Source organism: Dipodomys spectabilis, unplaced genomic scaffold, assembly GCF_019054845.1.
Source record: "Dipodomys spectabilis isolate Male_0828 unplaced genomic scaffold, ASM1905484v1 ptg000009l, whole genome shotgun sequence".
Taxonomy (NCBI): domain Eukaryota; kingdom Metazoa; phylum Chordata; class Mammalia; order Rodentia; family Heteromyidae; genus Dipodomys; species Dipodomys spectabilis.
In genome coordinates this window covers 30,425,856-30,452,896 of record NW_024870686.1, presented here as the reverse complement: position 1 = coordinate 30,452,896, position 27,041 = coordinate 30,425,856, and positions in this window count along the sequence as shown.

Genomic DNA, 27,041 nt, shown 5'->3' with positions numbered 1-27,041 from the left:
ATGAATAAAAACTGGGGAAATGTTTGCTAACAAATGTACAAGAAAGACATCATCAAAGCAATTGTCAGTGTTGAGTAAAAAATATAAGGTTAAGAGACAACATGCTGTGCGAATGAAATAAATATCAGAAGCTGCAAAGAAGCGTTGCTAGTATCAAAAAGATTTTATATTTTAAAGGTAAATTCATTTTTGCTAGGTGAAAACTTTCATTTGGCCAACTTGGTCAATATCTGAATTACCTATTTTTAACTCCAGCTTCCCCAACATGGTCTTTTTAATAGTGAGAGATAAGCAGGAAGAACAATATTTTATAGATTCTTTTTGTATGTTTTGAAAAGAATAGTTTCAATATGAGGAAAAAATCCTGAATATACTAAAAGTAAATAATTGTTAAAAAGCACTTGGCCCAATTGTTGGTACTAACTCATATTTATATTGAATTGTTATCATTCAGCTCATATAAAGTCATAGCACTCTGAAATCTGCAGTTAGATCTAAGACAAAGAAGTGTTTACTCAGCACCTAAACTATGCTATATCTTTAAATCATGCATATTTAATTCAATGAAATTGTTAAACATTGAATCTGAGCATTTTGGTCTGCTAACATATACAATCTTATGTATATGTATTTGATGGATTTCTAGCCACAGAAACATTTCAATAGACTGTACAGTGGTTGAACAGATATGAAGACTGAGATAGATCCTATATAATATAACCTTTCCAATGTGGTAGCTTCTAGATACTCATGAGTTTTGAGCATTTAAAATGATTTGAGTTCAAGCTGAGAAATGCCTCATATTGCATACTGGACCTGAGCAGGGTGACACGGGCCTTCAATCCCACTACACCGAGGCTGAGGCACAAGTTTGGAACTAATTTGGGTAATATAGCAAGTTCTTGTCTCAAATACCCTCCTCCCACCCCGCCCCCCAAACAAAAAGAAACAGAACAAACCAAAACAAAAACATGTTGGATCTCCAAAGTTTAGAATGAGTAAAACGACACAAGCCATCTTGTTAATATTTTTACACTGATTACATATTGCAATGCTTTGGACATACTTTAGGTATGGTATCAGTAAATCTTAAACATTTCTTTTCAATGAAAAAAATCTGTGGCTAAATTTTAAATCACGTAGGTCTCAGGATCCATGACTCTGCAGGCAAATGCTCCAAAAGCTATTGCAGTGGAAAAGCAGAGAAGGAAATCCATACTGTCTTTCAGAATTTTAATAGAACCAAGTTTGGCAAGTAGCTCCTTTGATTCTGATATGTCCAACCTGAGTGAATGTTGATCATTATGTCTATTTCCGCTATCACAGGTTTCAGAGTAAGCCTCATGTGATGTACTCAACAGCTAGGTTGTTTTCTATTCAGTACATTGTTTTCCTTCTAAGCTTTCGAATATTGTGTGACATTTCCTTCCCAGTACCACTCATATTCCTAGAGATAATCTTGAAAAGCATGGTAAAAAGTCTTGTAGAAAACATCCATATGCTCCAAAGTACTGTTTTTCATGAGACCACGAAGGAATTATTTTACTAGCTACCGGAGCTAACATATCATAGGCATTTTTGAAGTTTTGAAATAGGTGTTGAAATTTATTACTAATTATGATATAAATAGAAAGAATAAAAACAGTGGAATTCTGATAAGCAGCTAAGTGACATTTTTAATCAATGAGGAAAGAAAAAAAATTATCATGTAACAACTGACTACTGGGATGGCTGGTGACCGAATCTGAGCAAAGTTAAACTCATGCCCTTTCACATCTCAAAACAAAATTGCACATTAATTGAACACCTACATGTAGATAAGGCACAATTATACTTTCTTAGACAAATATGGGAGGATAATACTCTAAGCTGAATACCTAAAGACAGAGACACCACTGGAGAATAGATATTTGCAGTGTTATATCAGGAAACACATTTTTGTTGAGAATTTCTCACAAATCAATAAGAAAAACAACCTGACAAAATATGATAATGGAAAAACAGGCCAAGATAAATAAAAGGAAATTACTAGAAAAATGAATATGTATTTCCAAGGAATATTTGAAAATACACTTAATTTCTCTAGAAATACCAACTAAGTTAATCACAAGAAATATTCTTTTTTTTTTTACAAGAAATATTCTTTATCTTATCATGTTGGCAGACAAGAATGTTGGAAAATTAACATTATAATTCATACAGACTGCTGAAGATTTACTTTGACTCATCAAGAACCCTAAACATGTTTTAAACCTAGCTTTGTGGTACATGCTTTTAATGCCTCTCATCTCTGTACTGTGGGCATGCTTATCTATATAATCTTGCTCTCTGGATTTGGGGGAAGAATGATCACAAATTCAAGATTAAAACTGGGCTACATTGCAAGAATCTATAAAAATATGCAAGAAGAAAACAAAAAACAAAACCCAAGGTCTAGTGATTCATCTCTGTGAAGAGCATGTCTTGCATATACTTGTGTAGCATTTAACTCTGTTTGATCTCCAGTAAGACCTAGAGCTCAACCCCCGGTACTGCCAAACAAATAAAAAGCACTGGGTGCAAACAAATAAATTAAAGAAATTACTAAAAAAAATTTAACAATACTTACAAACCCTAAGTAAATGAATGATACTAATAAATCATTACTGTTAGGTAACATAGTTGCCTGGCCAAGAAAACTCCTACATTAAATAGACATTTCTAAGGCAAAGGAGAAGATAGTACTATGGAAAAATTAGAAAAAGTGTTCACAGTTTACTTAGATATGACATGACTAAAGAAAAACCTGATACATAGTGTTCTCTAGAAAATGTATAAATTCATGAGGATTTCCTTCTTAGTGCTTTGGCTAGAATACTGCCTCAAATTAGCATTGGTGTTGTTATTTATATGCATTCCAGAACAAGGGAGGACTAGCCACAAATTGTACACACCATCAACTGACGTTAGTTTCAGTGTGTTCCCGACACATTTCTCCTATCTATTCTATGCATAAGGTCATCCTTACTCTTGCTGAAGTTGTAATGCTGTGTTTATGTGTTTATATGGCTTCCATTCTTTACCTTTGGTGCACGTGGGCATTCTGTTCATTACAACATATTGCAGCAGTATTCCTACTGCAAAACTGTTGCTGAAATGCTTCTCACTTATACCCTATAGCTATATTCCCTTGAAAACATAAAGCACTTACCAGGGAATAAAGCATGAGTAGCTGGGTGCAGAGGTTTAACTATGTAATCCTAGCAACTCATGGGGTGGCAATTGAGGGGTCCCAGTTCAAGTCCAGCCAGAGCATAAAAGCCAGGAGACTCCATCTCAATCAGTGGTTGAACACTGGTCAATGTTGTTACTGAGTCAGGATTTAGAAACATATGAGTTCAACTCATTTTTTGTACCATGTCTGATTGTCATCGTATGAACATAGAATTCTGTATCCAATCTACTCTAATGTTAGAGTTTTCCCAGTTGCCTTTTATTCTTAACTAGGACACGAAGATTGCCATTCTTTTCTCTGGGAGTATAGATACTGTAGTTCTGCAGCAGGAGGTTGGCAGATTTCCCTAAACAAGCAGATGGGGAGTATCTTCCCTGCCGTAACTACTCCACTCTACCAATGTAGGGCAAAAGTAGCCCTGACAATATCTCAATGAATTGACACAGCTGTGTAAGAGGGATTTTTTGTTAAGGGGCAGATGAATTTATCTGAGAGATAAAGTACTAATGGACATTTTGTGCATGCACTAAAGGAGTTTACTCAATATACAAAGTATTCCTCATATAATAAAAATGTTTAAAACAATGTAGATAAAAGTTGTTTAATTGTAGTTGTAGGAATGGAAACCTGAATAGACTAGAATAAAAGAAAAGTACAAGTATAATAGAATTAGGTAATGTACATGCAAGAAAATAGCACAATGAAACTAAAAGGAGATAAAAGGAGATAAGGTATTAAAGAAAGAGTTATAAATAAAGTGTAAATCTGACCAAAATACATAAAAGCATGCTGTCAACATCACAATGAAATCCTTTGTATAATAATTTACACTAGGGGGCTGGGAAGGTGGCTCAGTGGTAGAGCGCTTGCCTTGCATGCATGAGGCCCTGGGTTCTATTCCTCAGCACCACATAAGCAAAAAAGAAAAAAGCCGGAAGTGGTGCTGTGGCTCAAGTGGTAGAGCGCTAGCCTTGAGCTGAAGAGTTGAGGGACAGCGCCCAGGCCCAGAGTTCAGGCCCCATGGCCAGACCCAAAAAAAAAAATAATTTACACTAATAAAATTTGTTTTTAAAAAGAGGGCCTGCCTGCTTGGTAAGTTTAACACTCTCAATTCAAACACCAGTGCTGCCAGTAAACAAACAAGTCATAAACTAAACTGTAGGTTAATAAACACACGTAGTATATATAGACAACTTCTTTGTGAAATTTTCTGAAGGGAGAAACAAAGAAACAAGGTAGCTGAAGATAAAGGTGCTTAGAATTTATTTTTAAGGTTAGATGCATTGCACAGTAATTTTCATGCTAAAAAGATGATTTAATAGAATGTTGTTGGAATGGTGACCTCAGATAGGAAAGAATTGGGTTTCATTAGAATATGGAGAAAGTTATCTTTTCCGGTCAGTAAGGAGGAAATGAGTTCTTTCATTTGATTCTAAGGGTCCTGTACAAATCAGTCAGGTTCTGCAGATTTGTTTTACAAATGAATTAGGCAGCAAGACAAATAGCGGAACCAGGATTTAACACTGGTTGCTGTACAAAAGAAAATAAATAAAATGCACATGCAGGGGAACATTATGTTTGTGAAATGTGGTCAGAATGTTTAGCAGACAGGCCCTGGAATGAGAAGGCTACTGCTCCCAGGTGAATAGAACAAAGAAAGAAAATACCCACACAGAGAGGATTCTGGCTTTGTGGAAGAACCAAGACCCAGAGTGGGAAGACACATGGACAATGAGTTGGAGGTCAGAGTTGGATTAAAAATGATTGGAGTTTGGGTGTTAGAGATGACTGGTGGATAGAGCAGCTAGCTCGAAGACTGCATAACGGAAGGATTGGGATGATTGCTAATGGTAGTATTTATGTACAAACGTAGTTACAGGTGACTGAAGCGATAGGGAGATGGTAAAAACCATTGAAGAAATGCAAAAAAGGGATGATTAGATCATTTGACTATTACAATCCTCAAGCAAAGATGTAAGGCCAAAGCCTCATGGCCAGGGATGTTTTCAGGAGAATTGGAAAACCAACTAAAGGAGACCAACCAGCGAAGACGGTCCACACCTCCAGATTACCATGTGTTGGGTGACAGAGACAAGAGAATGACAAAGCCTAGGGACATTCAGGGGAGCCTGCCTTCCTGCAGGACAGTTCCTGAGGAAAAGCAAGAACCTTTAGGGAGGGCGCAAGATGCGGTGGGCGTGTTTGTGATGGACTTAGGTTCCAGCTGCTCCCTTGGGGGTTTTAGAACTGTGTATGGGGTTGGCATGGGAGGTTCACAGAACTGAAAAATGATTTTGGCCCTGGGGATAAGGGAGCCTGCGATTGTGTGGTGACTGGACACAATGAGATCATTATAAGGAAATCATAAAAAGTAGATTGTGGGGACAATGTGGATCCTGTGGAGTTTCTCTTTTGCAGCCGATGATGCAAAAATTAAATTGTTATTATGTTATGGCAAATGAGAAAATGTCAGTGTGGGGAGAGAACTTATTTGCATCGAAATTATAATTTATATACACATGTTCATGAGGAACAAAGGCTGCTAATTTATTCTGAATAAAAAAATAATGCACTCAAACCTCCTCAAAAACTTATAGCGATCTAGTTTTCCAAAGGAACTCAAATTTACCACATTCCATTTTATCTAAAACAGAAGACTTAATAAATCTTAACACAATTTTAATATAAACTTTTAAACTAATTTTAAAACCAGACTACATTAAGTCCAAGTCACAGGCTATTAAATGACTTTCAATAAGCCAAACTGAGTTATTACTGAATTGATGTAGTTAATTCAAGCATTGGTGATAGTTTTAGAATCAAAGATTCTTAGAAGGTTTTGCTCATTTGTTTAGTTATAACAATGCCCTAAATAATGAAAGTTTCAGATTCTAGGCTGGATGAAGAAGAGAGTTCATGCTGAGAGGAGTCTTTTTTTTTTGTACAAACGGGAAATGCAAATATCTCAAAGGTATCTGGCTTGTGGGAAACTCTCTCAAACCAGGTACAAAAGGGATGCTGCTAATGGTAGGCACATGGATAAAACACAATTCTGATTTTAACAAGAAGGAACTGCTGGGTCTTTCATGAAAGCATGATGTAATAGTGACTGCTGAACAAAGAGCTCCTGGCCTGCTGAGAGATTAGCAACGCCCTTTCCTGAGGCTTTCCAACCACTGTGTCCCTGAAGAGTTTCAGAAGTTCAGTGGGGTTTGAACGGAGGGAAATTGTGCTTGTCAGATAGACGATCTGTTGCTTGAGTGCATAAAGAAACTTTTTGTATTCATTAAATTAAAAGTTAGTGGAAAGCAGATTGACATTTTCCAGGATGGGGACCGTGATGACAAGGCTATTTTGAAAAGGCTGATGATAGAGGCAACCTCTGTGGCCATGGATGTGTTTGGACAGGAAAAGCAAAGCTGCGTTAGCTCTTGGAGCATCCACCAATAAACCAAAGTGAATGCCACCTCGGCCACCTTGTGATCTGCTCTGCAGCATTCCGACAGAGCTGACCTTTCAGTTAATGTCAGTCAACACCAAAGGAAGGTACGCTGAAAACAGATTTATCACTTAACTTCCATTATGGCTGGCCTTTACATTCTCGGTGGAAAATTAGACAAAACAATTACAACATAAAAAATGTATTATAGCCACACCTCCATACCATAAGCTCACCTTTAAACATGGACATTTTTTTTCAAAATCTGTCTTGATTTTCTGAAATGTTTAGTCGGTTTTTTGTTTTTGTTTTTGCTATGATAAATTCACCTAGAACATTCTTCATTCTCACTGTAGCTATTTTAATTATAATGGTTTTCCTTCCAAAAACTCCAGGATTTTGAATCCTGCAATGGAATTGTTGGGAATCTTAATTTGGCTCATGGAATTTCTGAATTAAAGCTCTCACTAGATGACACTGTTTGACCACCAAAAGTGCATCTGGTTCTAAGAACAATAAATACCTTTTCATTCTTTTTTTTTCCTTTCCTGATAAAGGTGATTTATTTTTTTTCAAGATTTCACCTTTATGCATTTTGAATTACACCAACTTGTCAATGAAAAAAAAATGTTAGTCTTTCAGATCTTGAGAGAAAGAAGTTTTGGAATGTGAATTCTAGTGTGTTTGTTTGCAAGGTAGGAGAAGGTTTGGGCCTGTTTTCACATATTTAAAATAAAATTCTTAGCAGTATTCAGTGATGACTTAGTATCACTATATATGATGTATCAGTCACTTTACATATGTTACATAATATAATCTTCAAAACAAACCTACAAGGTAAGCCAATAGAATTTTAAGAAAATAAATAAGAACACTGGAGAGTGAGGGGAACACCTATTACCCCAACCACTTGGAAGGTGAAAGTGGGGCTATCATTATGTGGGCTGAGTCTGAAAACAAATATTAAAAGCAAAAGGACTGGTCCTTTGCTCCAATTACAGAGCACTATTGAGAGGTCATGTGTTTAATGCTAAATACCTGAAACCAAATCAGTCTGAAACTGGAGCACCAAAAGGCTAAAAAGGGAATACAAAATTATGTATCTACTCCGTGGCAGGGTAATGTAATTGAGAAAATGTCTGGTCAGTTCAACCAACTACTTTCCATGGTCATTAACTAGTAATAGGCCAACATAACTGATATCAATGTGCTTTTTGCCAAAGATCAAGAATCTATTTCCCCCTTCCCTTTAATTTTAGAATGATAACTGTAAATGCCAATTCTGTGGCAGGGACATGTGATGTTATGAGGTGAGTCAGACTTCTAACTCAAACCCAAGTCTGGTGATTTATTGTACTTTGACATGGACCAACGTGTTTAACCTTCTAAAGCCTTAAGCCTTGTGTTTAATCTTCTAAAGGTTTGAAATGAGGACTAATTGCTTGCAAGTAGACAATGAAATAATTGACTGAAACCTATCACGGGCAAACTAACACTTCTAAATTCTTCTTGAAGAAGAATTAGGAGGCTTTAAGTAGATAAAACGATCACTTTCCATGTACCCTTTCACAGTGGGGCTATTTTATTACTTCATGTCTTGTATATAGTGGAAACAGACTGGGGTCACTGTCTTCCTGCTTATCACATCATTTTCCTACTCTTCCTGCTTCTTTGAAGCTCAAGTTACCTTCTCATAAAACAAAATAAGAAAAATAGCAAAAAGAAAAAACCCTTAAAACATTTTCTGTGAACTCTACCACATTGATAAAGGTGTGGATACCTCGATTACAGCAGCTAATTCTGTAATATTTATTTTTATTCTAATTTACTTCAAAAATTTCCTCACATCCTGGCTTTATTTTTCTTTAAACTTCCATGACCTTTCCTGCCTGCCCTTTCTCAAACTTTCATGCTCTAAGACTCATCAGAAATTGTCCCGATAAAGAAATAGCTAAGCCTCAAACTCTAATACCCATTGATCACCGATCACTGATCCTTCTACTTTGCTATTTCTATTTGGCACACTTCCGATATGCATTTCTCATGTAATTTGGATGCTTGAGTTCTATCATCGCATGAGTACCTATTACCTTCTATTTCCCCTCTATTTATTTCTACACTGGAAATGTCTCCCGTACTTAGGCATGTGTTCCGTATACACAGTGTCCCTCCACTACTAAAGAACTAATCTCCATCAACTATGTTCTCTTTCTCCCTCCTCCTCCTCCACCTGCTCTTTCCGCTGAATTGTTTCCATCAATAAGAAAATGATTTTTTAAAATTTCATGAAGTTTTGTACTTATGCAATGTTGATAACCTAGAGAATATAGCATAAATTTGTCATAAATGGGAGATAATGAAGATAGACAAAGAGAAAAAAGTATGATCCTCTCTCTAAATCATAAAAGGGTATAACTGGAGACTAATAAGCATCAGGAAAAGCATTATTACCCATAGAAATTCTGTATGTGTGTGTGTAGGGGGGGAGTTCTGGGACCTGAATTCAGGGCTTAGGCACTGTCCTTGAACATTTGTGTTCAAAATTAGTGTTCTACTACTTGGACTAAAGCTCTAGCTCTGGATTATTTGTGTGTGATTAATTAGAGATAAAAGCCTCATGGACTTTCCTGCCTCACACCTCAGCCTCCTGAGTAGCTTGGATTTTAGAGATGAGCCATTGCTTCTCAGCACAAATGGCCTCTTTTTGTAACAATGTCTTACTGTTGCTTCTGGTTGTAAATAGCTCTCAAGTGATTGACACAAGTCTAATCATATGGAAGTATACATCTTTCTACCTGCCCAGTATATTAATACAATGAATAATATAGCAGAAACCTCCACTAATTACCTTGGAAGGGTGAAATTGTGGAGTTAAGATCAAAGTACTGTGAAGAAGACGATTTTTTTATTTAACATTCAGTTTTTAAAGTTAATAATTTATAAATGTATTCCTATCAAAACTGATGACAATAAAATAGACTATCCTAACAAATGACACCTTGTATGGCCATTAAGACAATTGTTTGTTCTGAGTATTTTAGTGTAAGTTATTTACCTTCATCAACATGATCTCATTTTAAGTTTTGCTTTTGTGCCTTTGACAGTAACTAATCATTTCATGCCAGTCTTATCTTGAAACCCAACAACTTACCCACAGCAAAAAGCTCACAATCATGTTACATCTTTTTATTTAAGAATGTAAGTCATCAACATCCATGCAACTTCAGGGTTACTGACTAAAGTAGCACATAGTCCTTTGATGAAATATGTTGAGGGAAGTTAGTCGATGGAGAGTGCAAAGGGAGCTCTCCAGTTTTGTCTGGCTTTGAAATGTGTCTTTTCAAAGCATTGTTTACTGCTCTCCTCACTCATTAACGACCTTGAGCTTTCTGTTCTGAAGTGATTCTCAGCCTTTTGTATCCCCTGTTCCTTTGGTGCTTATGTTCCATCTTCCAGATTCCCTGAATTCTCTATCTTCTTTTATTTGTCCTTAGATGAGATATTTTAATCTTGTATCTCTGATTTTCCTCTGCATAGGTTGGAAAATCAATTACATTAAATATTTATTTCTTGTTCAAGTTATGTTATAGCTAAAAACATTATTATAGTACCTTTCAATATAAATTTGCCATTTACTCTTTGCCTATCATTCCTATGTGGAAAAAAATCTGTCACTGAAAAACAGACTAAATGGAATCTTCATATTACACTTAGATTTATAATGTTGGCTGTTTCCTGGGTAACTCACAAAACAGTGATATAATATGATGTTTTATAATACAGTCAAAATAGCTGTCACCAAATTTTTAAAAAAACATGATTTAAACCTATTTATAATGGACTGAAACAAATTAATGTACTGAAACTGTTAACAGGTGGTGAAGAAGAAAGAACACTAAATTTACAAGCATCATTTCACAAGACAAATTTGAGCACTTCAGAGTACTTCATCAATTTCTCTTTATAAGGCTAAAATAGATAGCTACAACATGGTGAGGCTATTTAAGTTACCCAGTGATTCGTGCTCATTTTATTCATCCACAAATATCATAGCTCTATTACCCTACTGTTCTTGTAACACTTCTATCATAAAAATAATGAAAAAAAATTATAAAACAAATGTTTACTTAATTAGCATGATATAACACCTTATTTTTAATAGAGTACATAAGTGATAGCAATAACTAAAAATGTATGTAGAAAAAAGTGAATTACTTTAATAGTATACACATTATTTTTAAAATATAGTTGCAAGAATTTATAGATATTTAGGCAATTTTGTTTACCTTACATTTTTGTTTTATTTGAAAACCATATACTCCAGTGAAGCCAGCAGAATCTCTATGACTATGAGTCAATAAATCATAAAATTAAGATATAAGATTTATACAGAATCATAGTGAGCTATTTTTACATGTGCCTGGTGCATGAATAATCACACTAAAATTTCAAGGTCACATCATTACAGAAGATGTCAGCAAGCTTATGCTGTTTTAGGGTCAGTTTGAAAAGCAGCAGAACTTTAAAATATAAGTCAACATTGAATATAAGCCAGAAGAGATGGACAGAAGGCTTAAAAAATGTCCAAGTAAGGAAGATAAACTTCCTACAAGACATGGCAAAGAAAAAAAAAGCACATAGATGCAGTCATTTTCTTTTTCTTCTTTGTATTGTTAAAGTATTTTCTTTAAAGAAATTTTTCCACGTTTTATTAGCATCAATGAGTTGTGTAATGGACTTTTATTTTGATATGTCCATAGCTGCATATAATGTATGTTGGCCTGACTTTTTTTCTGTCAGTTTCTTTCATCCCTCTTACTATTTTCCCAGCATCTTCTGAACCAAAGATGAGAGATGAGTTCTTCCAAGCATTATCTTCCTTGTGTCTGATGGGTTCCTTTTAACTAAATTTTGCTGTATATGTTAAAAAGTACGTAATATCCACATGAATACCAAATCTGAATGTCTTTATGATCTCTCTGCTTAACTGATATGCATTCCATATTCTAGCTACATCTTTTTTCCTCCTTCTATATTTCACTTCAATAAGATGTTAAATTAGTTAATGAGGCTAGATATATTTTTTGTTGCTGTGATAATACATTAACTTTAGCTAATGTGATAATACATTAACTTTAGCTAATATTTAGAGAAAGAAACATGACTCCTCCAGTTACAAATATGGAGAGAGGAAGGATTATTTCAAGATTATTCAACAGGAAATAAGAGAAATCTACATTTTGATTTTAAAAGTTGAATTGTCAATGGCCACACCACCTTACCTTTATGTCTGGGTATGTGTGTGCCTTTACTATCAAACTCCTTGAGTCACAATAAAAAACAAACAATAAAGTGGTTGGTGATCACAGACATCTTCACTTAGAAAGCATTTGTTCTAATATGAGCTGGGTCCTGTTGATAAAAAGATGATCAAGACTCAATAGTAGTCTAAAGAGATATGGCACATAAAAGGATAATTTCACAGGGAAAGAGACCTTGTGTCCACAGAAAACTACGTGTCGATCTCCAGCTAGAGAGAAAGTAACTACAGCAATCCAGGTGTTACATTTCAGAATGAATCACTGTGTTTGCCCAATTTCTTCATAGTAAATAGGTGCGGCCAACAAGAGATTGCATCCAAGATGCTAAGGGCAACCCTTGGTAACTTTGGCTCCACGATTTCTTAACTCTTGGATAGCAAATGTTATTTCTAAAGGATTTTTCACCTTGATCCTTCCTATGAGCATATCACTTCATCTAGTCTTTTTTTTTTATAGTCAATGACATATTGGAGTTTGGTTTGTGGAGGTTGTTCATGTTTATTTACTCAGAGGACTAACACAGAAGTGTTAGTCCAACTACAGAAGTATGTAGAAGTGGACTTATTGAGGGAAAGTATGTCTATATGCATGAAGTAATAAAGGCATCCTAAGAATTTACATTAAGTAGCATTTTCCATTGGCCACATCCCTATCAGCATCTGTTGTTAGATTTCTTGATTACAGCCATTCTAACTGGTGTAAGGTGGACTCTCAAGGTTGTTTTGATTTGCATTTCTTATATAGGCAGAGATGTTGAACAAGTGTCTCTTGGCCATTCATATTTCCTCTTCAGAGAGGTCTCTCTTAAGGTCTTCGGCCCACTTTTTAATGGACTGGTTGTTTCTTTGAGGGTTTGTTTTTTTGGAATTTAATTTCTTGAGTGGTAGGTATATTTTAGATATGAGACTCTTGTCTGTTGTGTGGCTGGTGAAGATCTTCTAGTCTGTGGGGTTCCGAAATATTTTGCTAGCTATGTCCTTTGCCATGCAGAAGCTCTGCACTTTAATGCAGTCCCATTTAGCCAGACTTTCTTTGATTTGTTGTGTTTCTGGGTCTTTATTTACCAACCACTCTGGAAAGACTAAACTCACTCTCAAAAGACTAAACATAGAACTCCTCTATGTCCCTGCAATCCCACTTCTGGGTATATACCCAAATGACCACAAACAAGGCTATAATAAAGCTATCAGTATGACAATGTTCACCACAGCATTATTTATCATAACTAAAATATGAAACCAATCCAAATGCCCCTCAGTAGATGAATGGATCAAGAAAATGTGGTATATATACCCAATGGATTTCTTTGCTTCCATCAGAAAGAATATCATTACTCCATTAGTAAGGAAATGGAAAGACTTGAAAAAATTATATTAAGTGAAGAAAGCCAGACACAAAGAAAAGTAGGTTGCATGATCTCCCTCATTTGTAAGAACTAGAATATGTATATGATATTCTTAACAGGGGATCTGATCTCAATAACCCAGCTGCTTGGTGCATAGGACCATGTATAATGAAACATACCAACATGAACTCCAATATGTGGAAACAAGAGTTTCTTATTAGACCCTGTATGTAGTTTGTTCTTTTTTCATTTTTTTTTCATTTCTCTTAGTTTTCTGTACCTCATGTCTTGTATTCAATATGTGGAAGGGAAAGTGAATCACAGAAACAGAAGAACAATGGATGAATCAAAGCAACATTGATACTCACTTGACACTATGTTGGATATAAACATTACAACTTGGGGGGGGATAAGGAGGGGTAAATGGGAGATAATGAGGAATGGGGTAGCAATGATTAAAAAGGATTGCACTTATTGCCTTACTTATGTAACTGTAACCCCCCTGGCTCATCACCTTTTCAAAAAAAAAGAATTAACATTAATTGCTTAGTCTTTTGCTTAGGCTTTTCCCTCTAGCTAATTGGACCTACAACTCTTCAGTCAAATGTTAACTTACATGAAGTTTTTTTTGACTTGTGTGAACTTTTATTTAGCATGTTAACACTAAAAGTATTTTTAAGTGTTTTATGGTAATTTATTGTTGCCATTAGTTTTTGAGGAAAAGAAAATGATTGCACTCCAGGGTTAAGCACAGAGAGACACATTGCTAGCTGGCATCAGAGCCAGGGAACAGGTCAAACATAATAAAAGTATCATGAAGTCCGAAGACTTCCTCCAAAAAGTGGGTGTTGTTTTAACAATTCACAGGTATTGCTTTGAACTATTTTGTTCCTATTTCAAGCCTCACAAATTCAACACGGGGTTCAACTTAATCATGTATGTGTCTGGTTCTCAGACTTGTAGAGATTAATAGGCTTTTTGTATGCTGTGTCAGTTTTGCATAGCTGTGGGGGGAAAACAAGAAAACAACTTAAAACAAGAAAGATTTATTTTGGTCTCAGTTTCCAAAGTGTCAATCCATGGTCTGCTGGTTCCATTACTCTCGGTCTGAGGCAAGCTGGAACATCAGGACAGTTGGGAGGAGAAGGTTGTTTGCTTCATGGTAGCCAGGAAGCAGAGAGAGAGTCCAGGAATACTCACAGCCCAAGGACACACCACCGTCCATCTACTTCTCCCAACTAGATTACACTTCTGAAAGTTTCCATTTTCCCTCAGTAATGTCATCCAACCATGGATCCATCTGTGGACTAATTTATTCATTATTTAGGAACTTTCATGGTCTAATCATTTTTCAGTGATTATGTCTGCTCACTGGGGAACCAAGTCTTCAACCTGTGAGCCTTTTTGGGTGAAGACCCTAATGAACCAAAAGGAAGTAGCTAGGAGAGTTTTCCAGAGAGAAATGCTCCCAATGGCGGGCACAGTGAGAAGAGGAGCTGAGGCAGACGTAAAGTTGCAGAGCTTCACTAACATGAGTGTCAGTGCACTCTGGATCAGAGTGAGGATCCTGTGGCCAACCATGCAGTTGCTCTGATGGACAGGTGCATTATCAGCTGGCATCTGGTCTGCCCAAATATGGGAAATAAAAATCCCTATTACAAAAAATTTTAAGGCTGGGCACTGATTGCGCATGCCTTTAATCCTAGCTCCTCAGGAGGCTGAGATCTGAGGATTACTGTTTGAAACCAGCCCTGGCAGGAAAGGCCATGGGACGTTTATCTCCAAGAAACCCACCAGAAATCCTGAAGTGGTGCTGTGGCTCAAAGTTGTAGAGCTGAACCTTGAGTGAAAAAGCTCAGGACATTGCCAAAGCCCTGAGTTCAAGCACTGCCACTGACCAAAACAACAGCATCAACAAACCAAACCAGAACCAAAAACAAGAAGAAATGTGTTAATATTTAAAAGCTTTCTTTATAACTTTTATTTTTCATTGAGTGACCATTTTGGGTGAAAACTGCTTTCTAAAGATTGCATCTAATGAGGCCTGCTGCATTATTAATAAACAGGTTTAGTCTTTTCAGGCTGGCACATTCAGCTGGGCTGATGCATGGTCTAACAGTCTGGTATATTTAGTCAACAGCTGTGCTCTCTAATAATATGTTACCCTTGGGACAATCTGATATTTGAACAGCCTCAAATTATTATTTTTTACTTAACTACATCCAGAAAATAAGTTAATGCATTCAATGAGAGCAAGTTATGCATCACAACAAATGATTTTAATTTTCAGGAAAAAGGCTATTTGGTTAAGGAAAGCAATTGGAGAATAGTATATTAACTACCAAGTTATTTATGCCTTATCCAAGAGTTGATTCAATTATTGATGTACAATAAGAAACCTTATAAGAATAATTTAAATAATTCTCTCTGAATTAATATACGTATATATATATATGTATATATATATATATATATATATATATATATATATATATATATAATAAATGAAAGATTTCCATGGCTAGCAGGATGGCTCAGTGGTAGAGTACCTGTCTAGCAGGTGCAAGGCCCCGAGTTCAAACACAAGTATCACAGAAAAAAAAAATTTGTAGAGTATGTCTAGTAGCAATATAATTGGTTAGTATTCTAAATAGTTCAATTATATCATTCTTTCATTTCATCACAAATATTTAATGAACCACACACAAAAGACATTCCTGGCAAAATCAATCAAGTTAAACAATGTTATTTGTTGCAGTGGAATTTATTCATCTAGCTAAAGATGACATAGCCTTTTTGGTTTTTACTTGGCATAGAAATCTGTTTCCTGAGGATATTTAATAATATCAAAACAGTTAACCAAATGTAGAGGGGAAGAGGAAGAGATGTAGAGATAGAGAAGAAAAGGAGGAGCATCTATGAGAAATGGAACTTCAAATAACAGATATATATATACATGTATATAGTTATAGCTATAGCTATATTAACAAGTATTCCAGATAAGCCAAGGAAAGGAAAATTATTTGAGTAATGACCAAAATTCATTTAAAAAAATCTGGCAGCTGATAGGTTTCTGATATTTAATCATTTCTTCCAAGAAACTAGAAGATAAAGCATAAAAAAATCCACAATAAAATAACAAGATTAAAAATTAGAGCAAATCTTATTATAGCATTATCTTTCAAGTACTGAAAGAAAATAAACAAATGAAATGTCAAATTGTTAACTTAGAATTAATTACCCAGAGACAATTTTTAAAGGAGGCCAATGCTTTTTTTTTCTAACCCCAGAACTGAAAGAAATCAACAACAGTCTTGTGCTAGTAGAAGAGTCAGAAAAATCCTACGCAGAAGAAAATGAAACAAGGTCAGAATAAAGATTTGCACAGAGGAATGAAGGGTGCTAGAAATGTAAAAACATGAGTAATTATTAAACCCTCTCCCTGTGTCATTTAACCTCATTACAACAATTGCTATGGCTTGTATATCTTAGATAGACTTAAGTAGTTTTCTTAGAATGGAAAATTGCCTATTCTAAATCAGTCATGAAAGAGTATCACTTCATGTTATCTCAGGAACTTTCCTTTAACAAACTGCTTAGAATTAGGCAGGATGGTAGAAGTTAGGCTGCCCTTCCAAGGATCTAAGAACCTTACGGTATGGAAACGCAGAGGCATGTTCTAAAGCAATCCTTGACTCTAGGAATCAGGAAAAGTACGCATTACTCTCCAGTTCTCATAGCCATTTTTTAATCTCTATTCTGGAGTCTTTGATATTTTCTTTGGAAGAAAAGATTGGTCATATCTTTCTTCTGTTTACCTCCCTTGCCTACTTGCTACCCAATAATATGATCCTTTTATTTTGAAGAACCAGGTTTTCATTTAGAATCATTTCACAATAAAGCCTGAGCCTGCAGGGCTTAATACTTAAAGTTCAGTGAAATAGCCAATTCTAATTTGAATTGTAAATGAATGAAAGAATTGGTTAAATTTAGTTATTTCACTTATACATTTTCCATGCATTAGTAAAACACAGGTGTGATTGAACATAACTATGTTGTTGATTGCCATTAATTTTCCTTCATCTCTCTATCTCCTTTCTGGAGACTCCACCCATCCCACATTTTTGTTGTTTCTACATATTGACATAATGGTCATGTACCTAATCCAAAACATTTCAAGGAAAAAAAAAATTTCACTTTTTTTTAGTCTGAAATCTTTGGTGGATATAAATTGTTATCTAGTCTAAAGAAAGACTTTTGACATTTCACATATGTGGCTTCTCACCCAAAGCACATCAGTGTCTGTCAGGAGCAGGCAGGGGTGCAGAATTCAAGTGGTGTCTGCTATATTTATTCTCCAAGGAGTGAGATTAGGACAAATGAGGCTTGAATGTCTATTAATTGAATTGCATAAAAGATAATTCTATGGCAGTGCTTCTCTAGCTTTAATGTACATATGAATCACATCAGAGTATTTTTTATATTTTATTTTTTAAATTTTTTTATTTTATTTATTTTTTTGTGAACATACTGTACAGAGGGGTTACAATTACATGGGCAGGATAATGCGTACATTTCTTATCAAGCATTGCAGCCTCCTCCTTTTTTTACCCTTCACATCCCTTCCCACCCTCCTCCCCACCCCCTCCATCCAATCCTCCCCCTCTCCCTCCCCCCCCCCTGCACCAACGTTGTAAAGCTCGTTTTCCACATGACCTTGTACTTCTCATTATTGCAACAGGTCCACCTGTATCCTTTAACGACTTGTTTTTCCCCATCTCCTCCACAAGTTATACTGACATCAAATATAGTGAAAGCAGGGGTTATACTGTGGGGGAGGGACATACAAAGCAACAAAGAGATAATCTTATAAATGCATTAGAAACAAATACATGAAAGAAAAAAAAACATTAAAAGCATTATTTACCATAGCTAAGATATGGAACCAACCCAGATGCCCCTCAGTAGATGAATGGATCAAGAAAATGTGGTGTATATACACAATGGAATTCTATGCCTTCATCAGAAAGAATGACATTGCCCCATTTGTTAGGAAATGGAAAAACTTGGAAAAAATTATACTAAGTGAAGTAAGCCAGGCCCAAAGAAACACAGGTCCCATGGTTTCCCTTATTTGCAATATCTAGTATATGTATGAGTCAAGCGGAAAAGGTCAGATAATGTGATGTTAGGAAAATGAACCCTCAGAGTATTTTTTAAATATCAATTCAGACTCAGTGTTCTGAGGTGGGGCCTGAGATTCTTAGTTTCTAATCGATTCCTAGATGCTAAGCAAACCTCACATCTTCAGGATGCACTGAGAAAGTCGGGGTCTAGAGGTGAGGTCTATAAATAGTTGAGATCTTGAGAATAGTTTGATTTCCTATATTAGTAAGAACAACTTTCATGATTCAGTTCTTTTTTTTTCCATATGAAATGTTTTCACACCAAGAAACACAGACACACACCTATCCCGTAACTACCTCAGCATCTCAAGTTAAACAGTATAGAATGATACACTTGGAAGCAAGGGAATTATTAAGATGGTCTTTTTTCTATATCAGTAACACTTTGAAGATTTTGATTGCATGAGAAGATTTACTTGTATTGATTCCCTATAGATTAGAAACATCTAAAAGACAGCTTTTGTAGATATTGTAAGATTTGTCAAGAATTATTTCCTAGCAATTAATTGTGCTTATTATATTTTAATAATAGTACCATCTTGAATCAGCAGAATATATATTCTTGGCTAAGACAAATAGCTAGGAACTTTATTGGTTACATGTTTGCTAGAGGGTCTCTCAAATTTTAACTATCAGTAAGTGATACCGAATGAAGGTGTGCACGGCACTCATATTTGAAGGACTGCACTACCACATGTGTCCTGTTTCGAGATGCATTTCCACGTGCCGCGGGGGAAGTCATTGCCACTTTTATTCATTGTTTGTTGTTTCATGATAAAAGTGCAATCAATATACTTCAGTCCCAGAACATTGCCAATGGTAACCGGTGGAAGAGTTCGAGCGGTAATTTATCCATTTTGGTCTTTTTATTCAAATCAGATATTCTTTCTAAAGATAAAGAGCAATCTATCTATGTCTATATCTGTATCCATATCTAACCTAACCTATCTATTTATCTATAAATATACTTCAAGCTTGTTTTAATCAGGTACAATAAAGTGGCAGACATGTAGACAAGTTTTACAAAGACACGTTTATTACTTCCGCTTCCCAAGCTAAGGGATACACTGTATCATGCCTGGTTACGCAGTAGAAGTGCCAGAGATTGTCAGGAGACATTACAGTAAGAAGCCTTTGCTGTGGTCCTCTGGAAAACATAAGTGGGAACAGAAGCAATTAAGTTATACCACTTTCCTTGTGGGCTGGAGGTAGAGGGGCAATATCTAGTTGTATAGTACTTGGCTCAAGGTGTTTGAATGCGAGAGAAAATAGGTTGGTATGTTGATGTTAGAAATCAGAGAGTAGACAAATGTAGAACCAAACTATAAAGTCTGAACTATAGACACAGAAGAATGAATGAAAATGCCTAACATGCAAATATATAAATAAGAAGGCTAACATAGTTTGATATCAGGCAAAACTGGCGTTAAGGAAGAGCATGTTATCAACAGTGACTAGCTGTGTAAAACTGGCCTTCTTGATTTTCTTTGTTGTCATAATTCTTCATAACTCATTGGTTTATGGGAAGAATTAATGTGATAACGTATGAAGAAGTGTAGCACTGTGTTCTCATAGGCTAAGTCATCAGTGCAAGAACTTACATGATTCCTGTCTTTGAGATGAAGTGAATTTACCCATTAATGATAGGGGAATGCCTTGGCCTTCAGAGTCCTATATAAACAGAAGTGGGAGCCATTTGAAGTGCAATAGGCTAGGCTGCGTATACTCACAGAAATGGATTTACTACAGTTCTGGAGGCAAAGCCCAAAGCCAGGGGCCAGGTACAGTCAGTGATTGGTGAGCATTCGCTGTATTCTCACCTGGAGAAAGGATAGGGGAATGAGCTTCCTAGGACGTTCTGTACGAGGTCAGCAAACCAAAGCCATTCATCGAAGAGGAGTCTTCCTAAAGACTCCGTAATACCATCACTTTGAGGGTGAAGATCGCACCATAAGAATGTGTCCCTCCCCCATGGTATAATGTCTGCTTTCATTGTATTTGATGTTGGTATAATTTTTGGAGGGGAAGGGGAAAAAAACAAATCATTGAAATAGGGATACAGGTGGACCCATTGCAACAATGAGATGTACAAGTCTTTATGTCAAAAAACAAACTTTACAACTTTGGCTGGGGGAGGGGAGAGATGGGAAGGGATGGGAAGGGGAATCAAAGGAGGAGGCAACAATACTTGATAAGAAATGTACTCTACCTTGCCCATGTAATTGTAACCCCTCTGTATGGTATTTTCATTAAAAAAAAAAGAATCTGAAATGACCGCCCCCCCCAAAAAAAAAGAAAAGAATGTGGCAAGAGAAAGCTACAAGTAATCAGATTTTATACCCTTGCTTCCTGAGATAAAATTTAATATTTACATGACAAGTACCTCATTTTTTGTCTTATGACTCACAGGACTTATGAGTGTTCATAAGTCTAGGCTAACAAAAAGTTTCATAATGCACTTGAAGAAAAGACATGAAGAACCCAGCCTGTAATCCTAGCTATTCAGAAGGTGGAGATCAGATTAGGCCTTGAAGCCAGCCCTGGTAGAAATGTTCAGGGGATTCCATCTCCAGTTAACCAGCAAAATACCCCTCTGGAAGGGTGGCTCAGGTAGTGGAGCACCAGCCAAGAGCAAGAAAGATGAATGTGAGGGGCCTGGGTTCAAGACATTGTATCAGTACAAGAGAAGGAAAGGTAACATATAGTATAACTCAATGCTAGAATTGTGAGTCACTCAAGATTTTTTTACAGTTTGTGCTTAACTTTTCTCTATCCATATATACGTATATGTATATATGTATGTGTATATATGTATATACATATGTATGTATATATGTATATATACATATGTATTTTCTGCAAGTGATGTATAAAACTATGAAGGGTGGATGAACACAGGAATTGCCTTGATCTCATTCATGAAAGTGGAGCCTTCAAGACTGAGTCATCACTGTGGTTATTAGAAGTAGATCTAATCTTCTTTACAATATTTTATATACATTTTCTATGAAGCAAGTTGAATATACCTGTTTGGAGAGAGAAATAACAGTTACAGACTGACTAAGAATATGGTTCTTACTGGAGGAAATCGAATGCATTCATTTTGTTCATTACAGTATTTGTTTTATGACCTACTATAATCAAGACTCACACTGTAACAATTCCAATATAATCAGTTTACAATAACACCTCAAACCAAAAAAAAGAGGCAGAGTAAATCTTATCAGTTTTAATTACCAGGAATGAAATGACCATTTTATGAAACTATTAGTAATTTTTTAAAGTTTATGTTCATCATGATTACATGTGGTGATTGTAATGATATTATCTAGAAATAGTATTTTATTAATACTACTTTTCAATGTAATGCCATTGTAATTGTACTGGAAGAATGTATTTGCAATTTTATTTGCCTGGTGTTATACTGTGTTTGTCTTTCATAGGGAGAAACAATCTAACAGAATGTCCATCTGCTATTAGTTTTTATGAACTTTAAAAATTGTCTCCAGAGGTGACTATTAGTATGTAAGTATTATTTTTAGACCTAGTGACACCTAAATTTTATAGACCTAGTGGTACCTAAATATTTAAAAATTTCCTGGTAAGCAGGAATAAATTGTAGCATAATCTCACCATGTTTTATGAACATTAAAACTACTCAAACACTAGTTAGTAGTATTACCAGAACCTGATCACAATGGGAAATATCTATATAATGGCACTGCTGGGAACATTGATTCCCAGAAGTTGTTTAAAATTTTTTATCAGCAACTATCCTTACAAAACTATTTTCTCTATTATTTTAGGTTCATTTTCTGTAATTCTTCAGAAATGGAAGAAAGAGTCGTCTTCAAGGATGAAGGAATTTGATTCTATTTCTTTGGCATTATTCTTTTAAAATTAGACAATTTTCAGTCATCCTTCTGTGAGAATTTTGTACAAGGTAATCAGATAGTGATTTGGTTTCCAGGCAGAGTTTAAATGCAGTCACCATAAATGCTACATTTTGATTCATGTATATGCATACATTACACCCCAGAACGTAAGTGTGCATGCTTCAGATGCACTCCCATCCTGCTGAGCTTATTATGGTATTTCTTCCCTGGAGATGAATCCATATTAGGTCAAAATAGGTTCTTAAAACTCAGTGCTTCACTTCCTTTTGTTATAAATTATTTATCAGTGCACTGTTCTTTCATAATTTGACTCCTTTAAACTATGCTCTACAGATTTTATTTATTCTTTCTTTCCATTTTTTTGAGAAGAAATATGTTAATCATAAAGTAAGTCTAAAGTGTTCTGTGACAATTGCTACATTAATGTAGTGAAAACTGATTATTACAGAAATAAAAAGCAAAGAAGAAACCCAATACAAAGATGATTGAGAACCAAATTGTCACACAAACTAGACAAAGGCTTTCATGTAGAACTTGCTGGCTGAGTCTGCTCTACTTCATAACGTCCTTACATACCAAAGTGCACAGACAAATTGGCACTGTCCAGGAAAAAGTTTAAGTTGGCAATTCTTAAATACAGATTATTGTTGTTGGAAAAGTGAAAAGAGACTTAAAACAAGAAGCAGTTAGGCCATGTCAAGGTGGTTCACACCTGTAAATACTTAGTTACTCAAGGGACTGAGATCTGAGGATCTCAGCTGAAAGCCAGCTTGGGCAGGAAAGGCTGTAAGACTATCTCCAATTAATCAGAAAACTTCAAACAAACAAACAAAAAACACCCAGAAATGGAATTGTGGCTTAAGTGGTATAGCACTAGCCTCTACCCTAAAGTTCAGGAATAGCACCCAAACCCTGAGTTTAAACTCCAAGAAAAAGAAAGAAAAATAAAGAGAGGGAGAGAGAGAGAGAGATAAAGAGAGAGAGAGATAAAGAGAGAGAGAGACAGACAGACAGAGACAGACAGAGAGACAGAGAGAGAGATAGAGACAGAGACAGATAGAGAGACAGAGAGAGACAGAGAGACAGAGAGACAGATATACATACATACATATATATATATAAATAGAGAGAGAGAGAGAGAGAGAGCTGTGAATGATATACAATGGTCAAGAACTCTCTATTTAGTCTATATCCAGAGGGTTATTAACTATTCTGATTTACTCAGGAATAAGGAATTCCTCAGGATGGGGGATGTAGACTAAATAAGCATTGCCAAAACTATCTGAAACTACACCATTTTTTTGCATTCTGTTTTTTAGTTATAATATCCACTTGAGAGACAGAAAGAGAGAGGGATAGGGAGAGAAGAAGGAACAGGGGAAAGAAGGAGAGAGGAAAGAAAAGAAGGAAGGAAGGAAGGAAGGAAGGAAGGAAGGAAGGAAGGAAGGAAAGAAGAAAGGAAAGAAAATAAAATTTTCTTATGAGATCTTGGATTCCTGAGGAAAAAATGCATCTACAAGTAAACCGAACTAATGGATGTGAAATGTCACAACACAAAAAGAAGGACTGATGTGGGTCCCTCAAAAGACACTCGGGAAAATAATAAGGAACAATAACATCGTCAATGCCATTTTTCAGGAACATTGTTACATTTTCAAACGACAGCTTTTCCTTTCTTCATTTCTTTATCTATCACCTAGTACTTTTATGGCTTTACTTGCTCACTCTGCCATAGAATACAAACTTGTTGGCACAACTCTTATTAGAATTCATGCCCATAGCCAAAGAATATTCACTTCAAATAGGAAGATATTCCTAGCCCAGGATTTCTAAACCTCTAAGTCTGTCTACATGTACAAAATGACATTTCAATAGATCAGTATTCCAAGACAACCCAATTGAGATTTATCTTAACACCAGTCTGTTCAAAACAGGATGGTTGAAAGAATAAATAAGGTAATTATACTTCTTTCAGTCTTTTACATTTTCCCAAAGACTTTCATCTTTCTCTTTGTTGAGACTTTTTTTTGGAGTCATTATAAGCACTCTACTAATTATACGAGTGCTTGTGTCACAGACTAGCTGTGCTTTTTGCATTTTTAAAAAATGCTTAATAGCAGTTGATGAATGTCTAAAGTATAATGAGTAATTCTTTAGGGAGTAATATATTATTGCATGTCATTGCTCTGTCTTTTGTGTCTGAGAACAAAACGTTATAAATGAATTTGAAAGGAAAATAAATTCATAAAATGAGGAATTTATATTTATAAATTCATAAAATGAAGTTTGCCAAGTGATATGTCTTTGAGACATTTGCCTGAAAAGACAATACCTAAAGGACAAAGAGTCAAAAGTATGTTTTAAGTGAGATGAATAATGAATTGCAAGTAGACTCTTTCAACAATGTTTATTGAAATTAATATACACAATTAATCTTCATTGTAAGAAGTTTAATTTTTGAAAGTGTTCTAAGGACTGCTCTGTGATACATCCGATTGCTGAGAATGTATTTGTATCAGAATGCATCTATTAAAGACTATGATGATTTAGTTAAGTGAAGAACCTCAGTAGGCAGGTGACCTTCTTACATGAGTTTTTATACTATTCAAGAAAAAAGAACATTTCATTCTGAATTTCTCCAAAATGAACCAAGACAAAGGAATGAGGTTAAGCGGAGAAGGGTAGATGAATAGAGAGGAGAGGGGAAGAGAATGCAGGCAAGAATTCAATGTACATCCTACAAAAATCAGAAAAATTAAGGAAAGAGTAAGCTGGGAAGGATGGGAAAGAATGTTGAAAGGAGTGACATTGATTAAGATGTACTGTATTCATAAACTGCCTTGTTTAGTGGGAACTGCTTTGCATTGCACAACTACTTAAAGATAATAAAATAATAATCTAAAAAGAGCCTAGCCTTGTGAGAGAGATGTCCTGTCATTGAATCAACATATCACTTTGTATTCTTATGTAAGTTATAATAAATAAATTACTTTGTGGAAGAAATAGTTGTATTGTCAAAGCTCATAGAATTTACAAACTTCATAAACCATGATAGTGAAAATTTGTCTTGTGAAGCTTCAAATGTGTTTGTGACTTTAAGTATCACTATCCCACAATACTGGGGAATTATACAATCACTTAATCTAAAAAATTATTAAATAAAGAAAAGAATAGAATAAAGATCACCATCAAAAAGTGAAATTGTAACATACATTGGCCTTGGTATGGGGATGAAAGAACTTTATACAAAGTTATTGGCAATGTAAATTAGTGCAACAACTATGGGAAAAACTAAACAATAAACCTACAAGGTGAGCAAAAATCACTTAAGAAAGGAGATGTTAGTCATCTTCAATGTAGGAACAAAAATGAAACCACAGAAGACCTTAATTATGGAAATCAGTCTTGAACCAGGACAAAATGAGACACACCACACAAATTTCAAAATACAGCAGTCAAAGTAGTACCGACACTAAAACAAATACATAGACCAATGAAAAAGAAAGAGGAGAGGGAAGAAGAGGAGGAGGAAGAGGAGGAAAAGGAGGAGGAAGAGGAGGACGAGAAGAAATTGTCATTCATTGTTTTAAGCAACAGTGTCAGGAGTACACAAAGTGAAAGAACAAACTCCTCAGTACATGGTTTTGAGAAAACTGAATAGCAATATTCAGAAGAATGAGATTGGCCTGTTTATCTGAGCATATGTTAAAACCAACAAATAGATATAGACTTAAATGTTAAGATCTGAAACTATTAGAAGAAAAGTACTAGAAGAAAATATAAAGGAAAAATTCCATGACATGTATTTAGGACTTTTGGAAATAACCACAAAAACATAGGCAACCCAGGCAAAAATAGACGAATGGGAATACATTGAACTAAAAGTTTCTACACAGCAAAAGAAACTATCAGCAGAATGAAAAGAAAACCTAGGGGATGGGAGAAACTCTTTACAGGCCATTCAGCTGATAAGGGATTCATATCCAAAACATTTAATAAATTCAAGGGATTCATATCCAAAACATTTAATAAATTCAACCAACTCAAGAGAAAAAATATAGGTTAATTGAACATGGGCAAAGTATCTAAATAGACATACAAAATAAAAATATTTTATTAAAATACTAAAAATGTTCTATATCACTCATCATCAAAGAAATGACATATCCACATGTGACTATTATCAAAGAGAGGAAAGAAGTGTTGACAAGAATGTATAAACATGATATAACACAAAGAGAACCATTGCATGCTAATGGTGGGAATGTAGATTATCATGGCCCAATATAGAAAATTACATGGAAGCTACTCAAAATATTAATAACAGAAAAATAGAACCACCCCACTTCTTGGTATATATCCAAACAAAATATAATCAATGCGTTGATTGATAGCTGTACTCCCTAGTCTTTGAGGCATAGCCCAAGATATGGAATCAGCCTAAGGGTTCATCAACAACAACAAGTAAGTAGGTAAAGAAAATGTGACTATTTTATTTATATACACATTACACAAAGGCATGTTATGTAGCCTAAAGTAAGATATTAATGCTGTCATTTTCAACATGGATAAGCCTGTAAAACACTATGTTAACTAGAGCAAGCCAAGCACACAAAGGCAAATACTGGTCTCATGTGTTG